The sequence below is a fragment of the Herpailurus yagouaroundi genome, unplaced genomic scaffold (assembly GCF_014898765.1).
Source record: "Herpailurus yagouaroundi ecotype Mexico unplaced genomic scaffold, PumYag 67700, whole genome shotgun sequence".
Taxonomy (NCBI): domain Eukaryota; kingdom Metazoa; phylum Chordata; class Mammalia; order Carnivora; family Felidae; genus Herpailurus; species Herpailurus yagouaroundi.
The window spans coordinates 1038657-1057844 of NW_024420499.1; the positions used below are offsets into that span (position 1 = coordinate 1038657).

The following is a 19188-nucleotide window of genomic DNA, read 5'->3' on the forward strand; positions in this document are numbered from 1 at the left end:
TGAACGGGGGAGGGGCAGAGAGAGAGGGAGACACAGAATCGGAAACAAGCTCCAGGCTCCGAGCCATCAGCCCAGAGCCTGACGCGGGGCTCGAACTCACCGACCGCGAGATCGTGACCTGGCTGAAGTCGGACGCTTAACCGACTGCGCCACCCAGGCGCCCCTGAAATCTTTTTTAATTGAATAAGATACACCCAAAGGTCAATTTTTATATGGCCTCTATCTCACATCAGCAAATATTAAGTGTTTATGTATAATCAGAATGATGCAAACTTTTCTATTTGAGATGAGTCTTTTCAGTCATTGATCTTAATACGAAACCATACGTTCCAGTGACTTCTCTGGTGAGGAACGTGCCAAGTCCGTAAGCATCCAAAAAAGGACCAAGTAGAAGAAACTCTATGCCTTCTTTATTATGGGCAAAAGCTGTGTTTGAAACTTTATTTTAAATTCCTCTTTTCACAGTTGATATTCATTACAGGTTATTTTGGGGAGGGGTTGGTTTTGTAGTTTGTTGTGCAAGTTTATGTCTTCCTCACAGCTCCCTTTTTGTTTAACTTGTCGTGGCATATATACAGCCAGCGATTTTCTTTCCAGTTTCCTTAAAGCTAACAAATTCAGAGTTCAGCTAAAAACTAATGACAGGTTCTGAATACTCTATAGGCTTTTGCTCTGAGTAATATTGAAAACTCGTTCTTAAAATATTCTCAGATCACTGGTGGATTTGTTTGGTATGCTTTGTTTTTATTCAAAACCATTTAGTCACAATATTTACTCAACTTGGCACGATCAGCTTCACTGTAAAAGTTGCAGGAAAAACTCAGTACAAAATATATTATCAGTATACCAAAAGAAAACACTGTTGGTGGGAATGCAAGCTGGTGCAGCCACTCTGGGAAACAGTATGGAGGTTCCTCAAAAAACTACAAAGAGAACTACCCTATGACCCAGCAATTACACTACGAGGCATTTATCCGCGGCATACAGGGGTGCTGTTTCGAAGGGGCACATGCACCCCCATGTTTACAGCAGCACTATCAGCAACAGCCAAAGTATGGAAGGAGCCCACATGTCCATCGATGGATAAATGGATAATGAAGGTGTGGTATATATATACAATGTAGTATTACTCGGCAATCAAAAAGAATGAAATCTTGCCATTTGCAACTATGTGGATGGAACTGGAGGGTATTATGCTAAGCGAAATTAGTCAGAGAAAGACAAATATCATATGACTTCACTCGTATGAGGACTTTAAGAGACAAAACAGATGAACATAAGGGAAGGGAAACAAAAATAATACAAAAACAGGGAGGGGGACAAAACAGAAGAGACTCCTAAATATGGAGAACAAACTGAGGGTTACTGGAGGGGCTATGGGAGAGGGGATGGGCTAAATGGGTAAGGAGCATTAAGGAATCCACCCCTGAAATCATTGTTGCACTATATGCTAACTAATTTGGATGTAAATGTAAAAAAAAAAAAAATAATAATAATAATAAAATAAAATAAATAAATAAAATGCAGATGCCATGTTTAAAGTTGAGCTTGTTGGGACACCTGGGTGGCTCATTCGGCTAAGCGTCTGACTTCAGCTCAGGTCGTGATCTCACAGTCTATGAGTTCGAGCCCCGCATCAGGCTTTGTGCTGACAGCTCAGAGCCTGGAGCCTGTTTCGGATTCTGTGTCTCCCTCTCTCTCTGCCCCTCCCCTGCTCACGCTCTGTCTCTCTCTCTCTCTTTCTCTCTCTCTCTGACTAAAAAATAAACATTAAAAAAATAAAAAAAATAAAGTTGAGCTTGTTAAATGATGAGAAAATATAACTATCATATACGAAATTAGATTAAAATAGAAGCATTTATTATGTTATGAAGCTATAAGAGCAGAATGGAATTTCATGGCATACGTACTCAAAATGTTTCCTGTGTTATTATGACTGCCTTTTCCCCCTAGTAAATGTGATTTGGGGGAACTTAAGGTAAATCTGTCTGGTCTTTTTTTTTTTCTTGTTTATTTTAAGCTTATCATGCGCTAGCTTCTGTGTATACGTTATGCATCACATCCTTAGAACAATCTTGCAAGGGACAAATTGTTACCCTCATAAGATGAGAACACTCAGACTCTAAAACTTATTTAAATTGCTCTTTAAGGGGTGCCTTGGGTGGTGGCTCAGTCGGTTAAGCGTCCGACTCTTGCCTTTGGCTCAGGTCACAATTTCACAGTTCGTGGGTTCGAGCCCTGCATCGGGCCCCATGCTGGCAGTGCGGAGCCTGCTTGGGATTCTCTGTCTCCCTCCCTGTCTCTCTGCCATTCCCCTGCTCAAGCTCTTTCTGAAAATAAATAAATAAACATTGAAAAAAATAAAATAAAACTCCTCATCTAATCTTAAACACCATCTTCAAAACAAATTTTTTTTTTTTTTACTTTTACATACTCTAAATGCTCTTAATCACAAAGACCTCTGATTACATAAACTGTGTCAGGTATTTTTTAAAAAAGTATTATGATTCATTTCTACCATTTTTCTATTTCATTGCCAATTACTATTATTAGATAATGTTTTGCACGCTTTTTCCACCTTTAATCCTATTAGTAAATAATAATTCCCTCAGCTTTAAAAATGAACTGACATCTTTGAGAATACACGCATCCTTGATTTGTAGAAGTTACATATGACTGATGTCTCCTGACTTGTTTTCTGTTTATGTAGTCCTTTAAGGACATTGCCAGTGACTAAGTAAATGTTATAGTGACAGTACATTTTGGGCATGAACATTTGGCGTATTTTAAAAACTTCAGGCTGCTAATCAGGGTGCCATGGAAAAAGTATCCATAACCTCTGTAGTGAGACAGGCTTGGCTTGATGCCTGGCTCTACGTAGATGGGCTATGCGCTTGGGCATGTGACTTAAATTCTCTGTGTCTCCATTTCCTGTTTATTACGGTTGTCGTGCAAATTACATGAGGGAATGTATGTACTTTGTCAAATGCATTGACTAGGATAGAGTGGGGCTCAATATTTAATTCCTTTCCCTTTCCCCCTTTTTACAAGAGGTATCCGTGACTTCCCTGAACCACCTCCTGCCTCAGAGATTTTGCACTGTATTTACTAAATGGAATGGTACGTATAAATAACAATTTCAGTAACCCTATAGTTGAAAAGTTCCGATGAATCAATAGAAAATTGAAACCACTCCACAAAACCTACATTGCAGATTTGCTTGGGCTGTGCATTTTCTTTCTGGTTACCGTTTCTGCCCATGCACATCTAACTGAAAGTTAACTATTTGACATTTGCTTCTAAGGTATGTGAATGTTTCAGTTTGCCTTCAAAATGTACTTTATTTTTTTTTTCCCTTTTAGATCATAGCATCGAACTCATTGGACTGTTCGTGTTATGATCACATCTTTCCCATAGTCTGTAATTCACAGATTCATTGTCCTTAACACCACGTGAAGGTCACCGGTTTGTTTCCTTATAAAAATGACATAATGGATTAAAGCTGGAATTCTGTAGCTAGTGACTCATGCTTGCATTTGTACATTTCAAGAGACGTAATTTATAGAAGGGAATCATCCAGCCTTGAGCTGTTTCAGACTTCAGTTGCTTTAACAAATTAAAAAATAAAAATGCTACCATAAATAAATGCACACGGCCTGTCAACTGGTCAGTTATCTAATTTAAACTGCAGAAAATACTCTTGTCTTTTCCATGATTCTCTTTCTCTCATTCTGAATATATATATACATATATATATACACACACATATATATATATATATACATATATATATATATATATATATAATATATCACACACGGGATCTCTTATCTATGTCAGTAAGAATGAAAATCACAACCTTGAAAATATTCACACACTTGTACTACGAACTTTCTGGTTATTGAGACCAACAGTGTGAATTCACTTTCTGTTTATTCTAGATTTACTAAGCATGACGTGAGTCTCAAGGACAGTATGATGTCAAATTTTTAAAGGCTTTCATTTCATGTGCCACATAGCCTTCAAGAAGACCATGGTGGAAAAGAACCTCATTTGAGGTTTAAGAGATTTGGGTTCTCCTTGTAAGCTTTGCCAATAATTAGCTGAGTGACCTGGAACAAGTTAGGGGCCCCTTTTTAAGCCTGTATTCATTTATCTTTGAAACACAAGCAATAAGTATACTTTAGTTCCATTGCTTTATTAAAATTCTTAGTACCCAACTTGTTAATGTTTTCATAATGTCCTCCTTGTATTTTGGAATTGTGAATTACTTTGCTAATGTTCCTAAAAATATTAAGTTCTGTAAATTATCTAATAAAAATGTATGACTCTTTTGGTATTGAGAATTAGTAGTCATTTGATAGACAACTGATTTTATCTGAGAGTTTAATCCACAGCGAATCATTTACGTACTAGTACTATAAGTCAATGTGTAATTCAGATATCTACTTACTTACTAGTAACAAGATTGAGCATGAAGGACGCCAGACTCGGGGAGATGTTTTTGGTTTTGTTTCTGTTTTCTACAAAAATGCTATCCATCTGGAAATTTCTGAGTCAGCAAAAAAGAGATTTGGTCACTATAAGTTCAGGTGATAGTGAACAAGGCACCTGAGAGAATTGATCCAAATCCATATTCCTTCTTTGAGCTTCGGGGCAAAAACGTTTCTATATCTATTCCTGGAAAGTTCTCTAAGTTTAATTTAACAGAAACCTTTTTTTTGGGGGGGGGGGGAGACCAAATCCTTTATGTGGCACTCATATATTGGCTCCCCAACTGGACTCCAGCTTCCTGGAGATCACAAGTTATATATTGTTTCCTCTTCTGGGAGACCTTGGACTATTCAGTCAAATGTCTTGCACAGAGCAGAACCTTAACAATAATTGAATGTGATAACGTATACAGTTGGGAGAGAAAGCCTGCGTGTTTCATTTTGAAGATTCTGAGAAAAATATGATGCTTAGATATTCCCCAAAGCTTTGCATAATCAATGCTTACTGTTTGGACCTCTGTTCTTCCCTCTCTACAACCTTCTTTCCCTTGGAAAGTTCTGAAATTCAGCTACGCCAGAAGAGTATGGATTGGTCCAAATTCTTTTACCTCCAAGCTTCACCTATCTCCAGAGATCCATATCATATTTTCAGCTATCCAAAGAACATCTGATGGTGCATGTATCTATTTTATCTTGCTGAAAGAAATGTAAGTTCCTCTATGGTAGGAACCACATCACACGAAAAATGTTCATTAAATACTGGCTTGCCAGTTCTGTGATTCTAAGAATAACTGCTATATTCTCTGCCATGTTTTTACAATGTCACGTGTAGTTAAGTTTCAAAAAAATATCCTTAAAAGTGATGATGGTGATAGAAATCTACACGACTATTCAGCTAGATCTAGAGTAGGCTTGAATGCCACAGGTTAAAATCCGGCTGAGGACCCAAGTTTGAATAGTTCCTTTGAAATTATTTTATGCCAACACAAAGGGTATAACTTTAGATTCATTGAAGATGGTGATAAAGGAGCTTGATATCATTTTCAAGAGAAAGTAATTAGAAATCAAAATAGAACACAGAAAGAAGTCATGAACAAGCTATAAATGGCCTTTCCTTTGCTCCGTCCAGCCATCTGCGGTCACTCTCAAAGACTCAAAGAGTTCTGAATACAAATACAGTAAATTGAATACGCCTCATAAAAGAAAGGTTCTGATACAAGGGGAAAAAGATAATATGAAATGTAATTAAAGGCCTCGAGATGAATATCTGCCCACAAATTTCCTTTTCTTTTGAAGTCCTCTATAAAGTAATAGCTTACATATCCAATTCAGTCTAGGAATATATTAAAGGAAAAGACAATTTCTAATCACGAAGCTCAATCATCAGCTAAGCAATGACAGCCCTGATATTCACCGAGATATTAATTAATTCTTGTGGAGGGACTGTGGCTGCAGATGGTTTAATTTAAACCACCTAAAAATGGTTATATTTAATTTGTTATTGGTAGCCAATGATGTCCTAAATTTGCTGTCAAAAAAAGACAAAAAGAAGAGAAATTTCCACTCGTTTAGTAACCTTTAAATAATGAATCATTTCCTACTTAGGCCCTGGAGTGAAAAAGGAAAGGACAAGATCAAGATCCTAAGTGAGGTTTCATTTCAGATTGTTTAAGGAGTTCTTAAGTAGTTGGAGAAGAGTTACAATTGTCTTCTTGGCTATAAAACTCAACTACTTGAGCATTATTATTGAAGCGAATTTTCAGAACTGCAAACCTGCTGGTATTTTCATATATTGTAACATTTGAAATGCCCTTAGTAAACCATTCAGTCTGGCTTACTTAAACAGGGGAGAACATCGAGGCTCTGAAAAGATGAGAACGCAAGTCATTGAACTGTAAATTTGTACTATAAAAACCTTTCTCCACAGTGCTCGTGTGCTCTTATGTATTAATTATTAAGCAAATATATATTGAAAGAGCCCACAATGTGTAATGATGTATGCAGAGGGTAGTTGTGGGGGAAGTGAATAATACGTAATTTCGTCCTATGCGAGTTCATAAGCCAGTAGGAAAGATAAGACTCAAATTCAAAAGGAAGATGATGCATACGGAACCTTAAACACCATGCCAGGCACATTGGAGACAGACCTTGAGGCCTAAAAAACAAAAAGCAAGCAAACAAAACCAAACACAATACAACGTGTGCGGGTGTCAACCTAGATAACCCTTTATATGACCAGCAGTCCCTCTCCACTGCACATACAAAATCATAGCACACGTGAATTTTAGGTATTGTTCCTTGGCTTTACAATCTGCATCGTCCTCCCAGCCCCACCTTCATAAAACGTCTCGACATTTGACAGCTACCTTAGCATCTGGTTGCTATTAACCACACGTCTGCTTTGCCCAGACGTTGGGCAGCCCGATTTTGTGGCATTGTGATGTGTGTGGGAGACATGTAGACTTCAAACGCGGAATTGGGGAGTTGTCGGAAGTGAGCCTTAAGGCGCTAATCCTCAGATTCTATAATCACAATGGGAATGAAAAGGGGGAAAGTTTTGAGCAGTGTTTTGTCAAAATAACTGAGAAGCTTGAGAATAGAGAAAGGTGATCCAAGAATGACTCCCAGGCAGAAAGAATAAAGCATTATTTCAATTTGCATGAAAAAGTAAAGAAATGTGGGAGGAGGGATAGAATACTTTTTAAATTCTAACAATGTGAGTGTTTTCATTCATGCATTCTGTATTAGGCTACAGATAAATGTCCTTTTATTTGCTCTATTTGCTTCACTCTGAATCAAGAGACTCAGCGTATCGACCATAGATAGGAACAAGTTTGGCTGCTCTTCTGAAAATTGTACTTATCCACAGCAAAGTACAACACTAAGGTTAAAAAGGTAGCAAACTGCTTTATAGCAATGGATTATCGTCTCAAGTTTTCAGTGGTTTTTAACTATTACATTAGATTCTAGGTGTAATGATGTATTAAATTATTAAATTCTATTAAATTCTCACTACTTTTATTTTAGTGGTAAAATTTGTGAGAGGTTTCTTCATATTCCTTTCTCCATTTTATACATTCATATAATTTATGTTTCCAGATTTGTAACCTTAGGGATGTAAGGCATTTAAGCTCAGTGGTTTCTGTATCCTTGTGTTTTTTTTTTTAATTTTATTTTAAAAATTCTTCTTTTTTTTAATGTTTATTTATTTTTGAGACAGAGAGAGACAGAGCATGAGCAGGGAAGGGGCAGAGAGAGAGGGAGACACAGAATGTGAAGCAGGCTCCAGGCTCTGAGCTGTCAGCACAGAGCCTGAGGCGGGGCTGGAACTCACGAACTGTGAGATCATGACCTGAGCCAAAGTCGGACGCTTAACCGACTGAGCCACCCAGGCGCCCCTCTGCATCCTTGTTTGTAACAAAAAGATTAGTTTGATCCAGAAAGATCAGAAAGATCACTTGGTACAATCCTCTTATTCTATAGTTGTAGAAACTGAGGCTCTTGAGGGTAGGAAGGAAAGAAAGCCACTGTCGTCTGTACTATAAGCTGCAGGACTATATTATTATATGGAATTGCCCTTCGGTCTAACAGGACTATTAACTTCTTCAAGGAAGTACTGTGTAATATGTGTGTCACTTCTCTAACATCCAAAGAAATGTTAGGCAGACAGTAGGCCCTCAACAAACACTTGCTGAAATTCCATGATGGTTACCAGCCTTGGATTCGCCTTCATCATGCAGTCGACTAATTTGACAGATAAACATGGATCATGAATTTTGTCAATCTACTTACCAAACATTGAGATGATTGGCTGAGGTTTGGCAGTAGAAGCAGGAAAAAAGTTAAGGTAGACCATAATTCAGTGAGAGGGTGGTAATGAACCTTCAAACTAATGAAATGAGTGAGTGTGTGCTAACTTAAGATTTTGTGGAGCAAGAGGTAATGTATCAGGCAGAAAGTGTAACCAAGGATTGGGGTGGAGGGGAACTTGTTCAATGGGTATAGAGTTTCAGTTTTACACGATGAAAAGAGTTACAAAGATGGATGGCGGTGATGGTCCCAAAACTGTGTGAATGTATGTAATACTACTGAAATGTACATGTAACCATGGTTAAGATGGTGACTTTAATGGCATGTGTATTTTACGACAATAAAAATATATTTTTCAAAAAGATAAGTAACCATCCTAATAAAGAATACCTTCCCAAGTGGGGAAGAGGGTCATCGTATACATGAGTAGTTTTCGGGCTTATAATTCTACCATATGTCATCAATTTTATCCATTTGTTTACAGTGATTTTAAAAATTGGTATAGAAGCATAATGAAAGGACGAGGGAAATAAGTCTGTTGAGAAACCAACTCATTTCTGCTTTTTAAAAACTTGGCTTAAAAAAAATTTGTTGGAGAGATACCAGATCCTTTTTCTTTTACTTCCACCAAGAATAGTCATCAATTTCTCTCTGCATCTATTGTAGACTGACATTACACATAATAATATAAGATATGGGGCTATTAGCCCTTTGGGAATCAGTGACTAACCAAACCCCCAAAGAGTGCTAGAACAATCTACCTACAGAAGCATTACATTCATTTTAACTGTTTTTCTAAGATTAAAAAAAAAAAAAAAAAAGAACAGGTTCACAATTTTATCACTCAAGGAATTCATTAATAGTAACCTCTGATTTCCTATTACAGTATAAAAATGAAGCAATAAAACTTGTTTATAAATTTATTTGGTGTAAAGGCATTCGGGAATTATTACTTAAAAAAGAAAAAGTTCTGCTCCGCTCTGAACCATCAACTCACACTACAAAATGAGTGTAGACCCTTGAGGTTACTAATTAAAAGCTAAAAAACAAGGGAATTCTACGGCCAGAATATGGAACTGATCCTAATCATTGATCATTACCCATCTTCACCAAACATGTATGTGGCCAATAGAATCGGGTGTCTCTTTCTTTCTTTTATATCTATCTATCTATCTATCTATCTCTAAACTTTAGCTATAAACCAGTTTAAGAAGATTTATAATTTCTTGGGGAGCTTGGGTGGCTCAGTCGGTTGAGCGTCTGACTTCGGCTCAGGTCATGATTGCGCGGTCTGTGGGTTCGAGCCCCACGTCGGGCTCTGTGCTGACAGCTCGGAGCCTGGAGCCTGCTTCAGATTCTGTGTCTCCCTCTCTCTGCCCTCCCTGTTCATGCTCTGTCTCTCTCTTTGTCAAAAATAAATAAATATCAAAAAAAACTTTATTAAGAAGATTTATAATTTCTTAATCACTCTAAAGTATGTTGACAGAGATTACATGACATCATTTCAGAGAAATCCTTTGTTCTGCCGATGCTTTGAGTTTTTAAAAGTTTTTGTGAAGGTGTGCGAGAAATTCTACTCTATTTCTTCCTGTGTCTTCTTTCACTTTTAACCATTGGAACATACATTCCTAAGATGATGGATGGATAGATCGATAGAGAGATAGATAGATAGATAGATAGATATGGATTGATCATATATACGACAATACAATTAATCAAGATATATTAATTGATTACTTACTATGAGCAAGAAGTTTGCCATGTATGTGGGTTAGTCAGCAAAACCTTTATGCCAGGTGGGGTGGTTGTTTAAACCAGACCTTGAAAACCAAGTAGAATTTAGATAGGTCTGGGAAGGGAAGCTGAAAGCACAGAACTAAGTTTTCCCATTTGACTCCCCATTTCTAAGCAATAAATTATTGTGGAATCACAAGTCCCAGTTTTTATGTCATTAAAATGGAAGTAGTTTTTTTTTCATCAATCACAAAATAAAGCCTTTAAGCATACAGGTTGTTTGGTATGTTCTTTTAAACCCTTCATTAATTTTAAGTACTCAACAGGAATACAGTCTTCCCACCTGAGCTCAGATCAGTAAACTAAACTATTAAATTGTTTCTCCTGATGCCAGTGTGAAAAGGTAATACATGGCAAATAGGATCAGACAACCCCTCACTCCTCCCTGATACACGATAAATAATTTTATTTAATTTTTTTAATTTTAGACAGAGAGTACGTGAGAAGGGAAGGGCAGAGGGAGGGAGGGAAGGGGGGAGGGGAGAGAGGATCTTAAGCAGTTTCCATGCTCAGCACAGAGCCCTATGTGGGGCTCGGTCTCATGACCCTGGGATCATGACCTGAGCCACAATCAAGAGTCAGACGCTCAACAGATCGAGCCACCCAGGCGCCCCATGATAAAGAATTTTTAACACCCTCTGCTTCTTCCAGTCTCGGACCTCCAGGATTTCAATTTTCCTGTTTGAATTCCAAGTAGGCAACTGTATATAAAGGACTAAATTGGAATGGCCTGTGTTGTGGTGTCACATATAGGACAGACCACACACCCTTATGTGTCCAACTCACTGTAATGACACCTGAGTCTTTCCAGTCAGCCTCTGTGCAGAACAGCATTATATCCATGATTTTAATTCAGCTTTTAAATGATCTAAGTCCCCTGAGCCTCGCTCAGGCTTCCTGTCCCCCAGTCCCTCAGCATTAACAGTACTTTCTCATTTGCTTTACTTTTGTTTTTTTTTTTATTGATAGCTGAATCCCCAGATGAAATGTTACACGCCTATCTTATTACTTTGTCAAACAGCGTATTAATGATTAATGGACACTGTCAGTAATAATAGCCTAATGTTCACATGCAAATCTGTTCCATCCAAAGACTAGGGGCTACAGTATGTAGCCCATTCCATAACGAAGACAGGAGAGTTTACCGTTGGACAGCATAGTCTCTGGAATCAGAGCTGCAAGGTTCCAAGGTTTCAGTTAATTAGCGTAAATGGATTATTTAACCCCTTTGTGGTGCCTCAGTTTCCCTATCTGCAAATGGCGGGTATTAGTTGTACCTTCGCATGGGGTAAATATGCCTTCTCATGAGGTAAATGTGAGGCTTACATGAGTAAAATACATGTAACCCTCTTAAAATGGGCGAGTCTTCCTACTTTGATCATAGGAAGCTGTACCTGAAAGTATTAAGTCTTTGACTACTGAGATAAACTCAGAGACATGTGGATTTAAAACGTACTTATGGGGCAGCTGGGTGGCTCAGTCGGTGAAGCCTCTGACTCTCGATCTTGGCTCAGGTCATGATCTCGTGGTTCGTGAAAGGTTTGTGAGATCAAGCCCTATGTCGGGCTCTGCGTCGACAGCGTGCAACCTGCTTGAGACTCTGCCCCTCTCTATCTGCCCCTCCTTCCCTCCCTCATGCTTCTCTTTCTCAAAAATAAATGAATAAACATTAAAAAAAAGCACTATGACTTCAAAGACACTAACGACTTTAAAGGCAACGGTAATTTTTTTTTTAGAAAAATGCAAAAAGATAAAGAGAACCCCAGTTCAGTGTGTTCATTGCTATTCTTTTCGAGAGATTAGTTGATATGGTCTTTGGTTTCAGTAGTAATTTTTATTTTTTAAAAAAAATTTATATTGCGCCTACCCCCTACATCCTGTATTATAAGGCTGATTCCACTCTGAATGCTCACTCTCCCTTCCTCCTTCCAATCAAGCTGCTTCATTTTCCATGGAAGGCGAGACTCCTCACCCTCATTCTTCCCAGGCTTGGCTAACCACCTTGTACAGTAAGTAGTTCAGGCTGCACCTAGGTGTGTTGAACTAACTCTCCATTCCCTGATTTCTTTATTGCTCACTCCTTTTATCAGAAATCTAGGCCCTAGAAAGAAGGAAGGAAAGAAAGAAAAGAAAGAAAGAAAGAAAGAAAAAAGAAGAGAGAAGGAGGAAAAGAAGGAAAAAAGGAAAGGAAGGAAAAAAGAAAACGATTGGAAGGAAGGAAGAAATCTATTCCTTTTATTGTCCACCAGAGGATACTTCATTCTTATAGTGACCTGAACCGAATTAACTAAAGCCGTGTTTAGGAATTTAGGGCAGGTGAAATGGCCTTTGCTGACCACCTATATACTCTCAATGTTTTTCCATGGCCCAAAAGAAACTGATAGAGAAATAAGGCTGGGGATGGGATGGAGAACAGGTTCAGGAGAGCACTTCCTTAAAAATGGGTCAGAAGGAAAGCGTGGTCATTTTAATAACTAACTTGAAATGTATTAATAACACTAGCCTGTCACAAGGGATCCACTTTTTCAATATAAGGAAGATGGAGTTTGTATGTGGAGGGCAAGGAACCAAAAGGGACCATGTAAGATACTGCAGAAAGAGATGACCGTATCATGGATGAGACCTTCAGGACATAGAAGGAAACAGGATCCAGTGCACAGAGGGAGAAGTTAACTCGGGAAAGGAACAGGGGCATTTATGTTTCCAAGGCAAAGCAAAAGACGTAAGGACAGAAGTAATAAATAAATGTCTAGAGGAAGAGGACGGAGAAGATAATAGAGATGACATCTTCCTCATACATCTATCTCTTTAGCTTCTGTTTTCTCTGTGTGGTGTGAAAGAATTGCTGAAATCGGGGGGTACCCGGGTAGCCTAGAGAAGTTGGCAGGACTTGCAAAAGTTTGGAACACCTGTCTCGGAACATAGGAAAGGGAGTCAACACGCAAATTTGGCAAGCAAAGAGATTGTTGAGCCGTGCTGAAGGCCCAGCTGAGACTAGAGACGGTGAATGTGTAGTTTTGTGAGTTTTCTCCAGGAATGCTCAGCGATCCGAGTAGAAAATAGGACAGATTATCCTGAAATAGGGGAGGTAAAAGGTGGGGGGGGGGCAGTGGAAGGGCAGCGAGGACGGTCGTGTGTATTGGGTGATGGTGAGAAATGCGATGAGTGGCATAGGGGTCAGACTATCAGATCAGGAAGGAAAAGAAGTAGAGATGGCAAGTTTTCTGAACTTCCTAGGATTTCTGAACTGTAAAATTTTAGAAACTGGTGTGTCCCTGGGCCCGAGGACAATGGAAAACAAGAGGCCAAGGAACGAGGAGGCCGGACTGTTATTCAGCCATCGGCAAAAATAATGAAGTCTCTAGAAACCGGCAAGATTAAAACTGGACAACAAGAAAGGGCCAGGTGCCGAAAATTTCAACGAAGGTGTAGGCATTAAGAGACCAGAAAATGTTGAAAAGGGGTGTGCATCAGTGAAAACTTCTTTAAATAAAAGCAGAAGAGACATGTTCTAGTGTGCTGGAAATTCATGTCCAAAAGAACTTTCTGCAGTGACGAGGACAGTCTATACCTGCACTGTCCAACAGGGGGTCACGGGGCACCGGTGGTTGTCCAGCAGCTAAAATACGGTCTGTGAGACTGAAGGACTGAATTTATAGTTTTATTCACTGTCAACCAGTTTGCATGTAAATAGCCACGCGTGGCTGGGGCTGTCATCCTGTGCCGTCCTGCAGGCTGTTCGATAACTGTCAACAAATTTAGGCTTAGTTATTAATAGGCAGTGACAAAAATAAGTCGCCCCTCTTAGTGGATGTTTGCATTTAAAGGAGACGAGAACTAACATTAGAGAAGGAAATTCCTCAATGTAGAATCTCGAGTGCTGCAGAAAACCACGAAGGCGACTCATTTGGGGGCCCAGAGGCCTTTCTAGTGCTTCTCAAATTAGATCATGTAAGTGGTCATCTATGAATAAAGTTTACCCTAATTAATAAGATTGGCTTTATTAAATGCCCACTGTAGATGCGATATCGTAAACCTTTTATTGATTTTTGAGAGAGCGCAAGCAGGGGAAGGGCACAGAGGGAGGGAGACAGGGGATCTAAACCTAAATCAGCTCTGCGCTGACAGCAACAAGCCTGATGTGGGGCTCGACCTTAGCCACAGTTGGAGGCTCAACCCACTGAGCCACCCAGGCGCCCCCAGATGGCATAGTCTTAAACACAGTTGAAACGAAGAAGAATTAGGATGAAGTAGAGATACTGGGTACAGGGAGAAAAAAAAAAAAACAACAACATAATTAAGATTCTACCTCACGTGCTTCGTGTTTGAACCCCTGCTTTTACTCTATCATTTGTGGATGACAATGTCAGAAATAACTGCCAAGGGGTAGTTGTGTGTGAGCATTAGGTGAAATCGGCTAGCGACTGGCCAAATGATGGTGCGGCTTAACCTCTTGGTTGGTTTCAGTGTTCCTTGTTGAAAAAGGAGATTACTAGGCTGTTTTGCAGCAATGTTCTCAGCATATGGGGTTTCTGAGATTCAAGAGTGTACAAGTTGTAGATTAAGTGACATAAGTATCCTGGAACAGGGACAAATAAACAATAATAATAAAGAAAAACAGCTTTGTGCAAAAATTTAAAATGCTTAATATCCATGTGCTTCGCAATAATCAAATAGGATTAACAGATCATTACATTAATGCGTAACGTTAATGTACGTTATTATATTACGATGGTATATCTTATCACTGTATCTTATTAACTCCAACTTATGGTCAAGTTTTCCTCATTTGCTCATGGCTATCTAGGCTCCTAGTGGTACCAATTCACTATTTCTTCCACTAGACAACACTGATCTTCAGCAGATGTTCTACCAAAAAAGTCTCAATACAAGCGTTGTACACCCCCATTTTGGGAGGGGTTCCGCTGCTCTAAGAGTAGGGTGGTAAGAGGTTCTTTAATGATGCTGGCCAAATGGTCTGAAGCTTCTGGAGCCATTATAGCTTGGGACCTATTTGCCTGCAGGCTCAGAAAGCAGCCACTTTCTTCGGTCTCAGGCCTTGAGCAATTTAATAAGAGTAGCTGAAGACATTTAATGTTGGTTTCGGATAATCTCTCTCTCTCAAATTTCGTTTTGATTGTTGTGTTTCCTTTCAGTGGAGAGAAATACCGTTTACTTGAAGGCAATAAATGGACTGGTAAAATAACTGAGGATTCATGGAGGCTTCAGATTCTTTTTTAGATTTAGGTACTGACCAGCTACATGCAGAAATATTCTCAAATCATTCAATTCCAAATGGTAGTGCCCATCTAACACGGTTTTAGAATTTACTTGCCAGAGGAGAAATCTACTACCTGGAAACCCCGGTGGGGGAGATCCCCACAGTGCTTAAACCTTTAATGGATCAGTCCAACGTCATATCAGAGATGTTAGGTTTTTAAGGTTTTACTTGTACGGTTGAAGAAATAAACATCGTTTTTCCCAGGTAGCCTTGAAAGCACAAAGAAATATTTCTTACTCCATTGCCTTAAATTAATCTAGAAAAATGTCAGTTTCTCCTCTCTCCTCGCATGAATTCATACAGCACCAAAGCCTGTCATGTTATTATCTGAAAATGTCATCATCAACCGTGACAGCTCCAGATATAGATCCCTCAGGAAAGCACAGGAAGGGTTAATAACCTTCTCTAGATCATGCAGAGAGAAAAACACTGTCAGTGCTGGCTTAAGCACCCCAGATCCTACCTTGACATTGCAATCATAAGCCTTATCCACCTTCGGAATTTCAGGACTTACCTTGGGCTTGTTGCTGTAGATGATATTTTATTACCTCCCCAGGAGGATTAGAAGAACATATTTAAGGAATAAAATGTTTAATTAAATATTCTAGAACCCACCTCCCGACAACATAGAAAAAACTATTTAATTCTCACCCCCTCACCCCCTGGAGGGGGGGGGGTGAGGTGTGTGTGTGTGTGTGTGTGTGTGTGATTGTCAGAATGGTTGATATGTAGATACACCTCTCCATCAAAATTTAAACTCTAGAACCCAGGTGTCCTTCTGCACCCTTGTGGGTGAGGTCACGAGGGTCTGCAGGCTGGGAAGCTCAGAGGTTGCTCACTGCGCAGTGTCTCTCCCCCAACCCCAATCATTTCAGCTAAGTGCTACTTCGCCCTACAGAAGGTTCCCTCGGTTAGCCTGCCTGAAAGGTATGTGGTGAGGGGCATAGGCCCTTAGTGGCTCAGCAGTCAGAGGTTCCTTGGGTAGGGCTCGTGATGGTAAACATTAATGAAGCTGCACGGTACTGGCTCCGATTCTTGACCAAATTAGATACCAAGTATCAAATGTCGCCCGCTGAATCTGAGTGGAGGAGTGCTGTCGCTTCAAATAAAGGGGTCTTGAACACAATACAAAATGTTGGTCACCTCCGGTCGCGTACTACCCAACGGGAAGCCAAAGGCAAAGGGCACGGCGCAAAAAAAAAAAAAAAAAAAAGAGAGAAAAGAAAAGAAACAGACACACAGACACGTTTTGCAATGACGAACTTTATGTGGCTTCAGGAACGGCAACCTGTTCTTACGTTTAGCAATCCCGCGGTACACTGTTAAGACTGGAGACTTTTCCGCGATCCTCTTCAAAATATAGTGACTTAGGTAAACTCATAAAAAGGCTCGCCGAATGCCCTTATGCTCTCCTCTTAAACTTACGTGACCATCAGCAGCGCTGTTCAAATTCAGCCCACAGCTGTTAGACCCAGACACAGATCCGCAGTGTTCCTGTCCCCAGAGTTACCGGTGTTCCCTGAGACCCTCCGAGAATCAGGGTCGGTTTTCAATGAGCACGTCAGAGAGGATCCTTCGCCCCACGCTGCTCCCACTGTCCCAAGCCCTGTGCCCCCCTCCCACTTTCCTGAAATCGGCTTTCTTAAAAACGGAGCCCGTATCCCCAATTTAGTTGCACCTTCCGCAGCCCGAACCTCTGCCCAGAGACACCCACGTTCCCTCTCCCCCCGCCCCTCCACTTCTTGAGACCCCACGCCCGCCTCCCGTTTCTCTCTCAGCAACCCGGGCGCTGGATTCTCGAGACCACCCTCCCCACCTCCGCCCAGCGCCTCCATCTCAAGTCCTCCCCCCTCCCCGCCCCCCCCCCCCCCGGCTTCCCAACCTCCTTTGAGGCTTCAGTGCCCCTCCCGTGGAGCTACGACACCCCCCCCACGCCTCCTCCCAGAGACCCCCAAGCTCTCCTCGAGCTGCGCGTTCAGAGTCCCTCCCTACCCCCCGCCCCCGCCCCCCGCCCCCCACCTCCCGCTCGGGCCAGCGCAGTTCTGCAAGCTGCAACCATCCGGGACTTGTCCCCGCTCCCCACCCCATCCCCCCCGCCTGAACCGTTAGGGTCTCGGCTAGCAATGCCGCCCAGGGCTCCAACTTACCACAAGCGTCCGGGAGGAAGACGAGGCAACGGTCGCCGCGGCGGCAGCTAGACGAGAAACGGACCCGGCTGCAATCGCCCAGCGGAGCCCGCGGCAGTCGATGCGCTGCGCTGCGCTGCGCGCCGCAATCTCGCGCCTCGGCGGAGGGAGGGATGGAGGGAGCTCGGCGCGATAGTGAGCACCGGCGAGTCGACCTCCTCTGGGCGACCGTGCGCCCCCGGACAGGTTTGGCTGGTCTTGCTCCACTATCTTACTCTAGCTTAGTAACTGACCACCTCCAGCATCTCTGCACTATTCGCGTCTTCTTTCTTCTTCGGTGGCCCCTAACTAACTACACTACTCTAAACGGACGAAGGCCATCACGCGAGCGCCACGCCGATCTCGACGACTCCGACGACAGCGGCGTCCAAGAGGGAGGAAAAGTTCGTATGCGATCGCAGGTAAGGGGCGGCAGGCCGATGGAGCAGCCAAGGTTGGCGATCTAGCTGCTCCAAAGGCAAGATCGGAAAGATCGGTGCGCCCGAGGCTGCGAGCTTCCTCGGCGAGCACCAGAGCGCCTACCCCGCGCTGGCGGTGCTGCACCGCTCTCTTGGGCCAAAACCGGAGGAGGGGTGGAGCCAAGAGCGGCCAATCAGCGCTCAGCATTGCACTGCCCCCGGCCTGTTTGGACCTAGTCTTAGTGCATCTGGAACCTGCTGGCAGGGGGCGCGAGACCCCGTGGTGGTGGTGGTGGTGGCGGTGGTGGCGGTGGTGGCGGCGGTGGTGATTAACTTGATTTATGAGGCCTGGAGTCTGGGGGGAACCGAGGTCAGTCATGCGGTGGGGGTGTCTCAAGAATGCACCCTTAAAGATTCACAGAACGCCTTCCCAAACACACACACACACACACACACACACGCACACACACACACCTTAACATTTCAGAAGTCTTAGAAGTTCCACCAAGCTTTGAAACTCCCTCTGACGTTCTGTCTCCAACTCCTAACCCCTTTCCACAACAGGAACAAGCGAGGCATTCACAAGGTCAAACATATTTAGTGAGCAAAGGCCGTGGCTCTAAGGCCCTTTACCACAACATACTCCCCCCCCCACCCCCCACCCCTCCTTGAACCTAGCCCCAAATGCCGAGAAAGGAGAAAGGAAACCTCTTTGCCTTCATGCCCCGAGAGGGCACAATTTGGTTTCCTTCTTGACCCCACAGGCCCCCCTAGGTGCTTGGAAAGACACCCCGGGGGCAGCTCTTTTGCGTTTCTGCGGTGGAGCTGTACCTATTTCTCTGGGACAGAGCCTGAGGCCCAAGGCCAGTTGGCGCCCCAGCCGCCGTGAGGGCTGCCTTGACATGGTCAAGACAGCAGGGTAAGAACTGAACCACAAATCTCCCTTTTGGCAACTAACGGGATGCCGAGCTGCAGCCCTGTAAGCAGAGCACTCCCCCCCCCCCCCCCGCCGGACTCCCCGGCTCCCGGCAGGTGCCTGCGGTGTCCTGGCCGCCCCGCAGAGAGCGGTGGTCGGAGCCACCTGGGCCAAGACGCTTCGGAGGCAGCAAAGACCAAACTTAGTAGTGGAGAAGATCCCACCGGGAAGGGGGCCAAAGCAGATTCCTTCTAAGGAGGAATGGGAATTGAGGGGTGTGTGTCTCCGGTCCTGGTCGAGGCTCCGCCGC

The 19188-nt window shown here is 42.2% G+C and overlaps 1 protein-coding gene across 2 annotated transcripts in view; it reads right to left on the reverse strand.

Annotated features, from left to right (window-relative positions):
- HTR2C (5-hydroxytryptamine receptor 2C) overlaps positions 1-17632 on the reverse strand; it is a 294529-nt gene extending 276897 nt beyond the window's left edge. For both annotated transcript variants that reach the window (XM_040468377.1, XM_040468378.1), the window contains exon 1: positions 17526-17632. The gene's annotated coding sequence lies outside the window, so the exon portion shown is untranslated. The remainder of the gene's footprint in view (positions 1-17525) is intronic.
- Positions 17633-19188: the final 1556 nt, after the last annotated feature.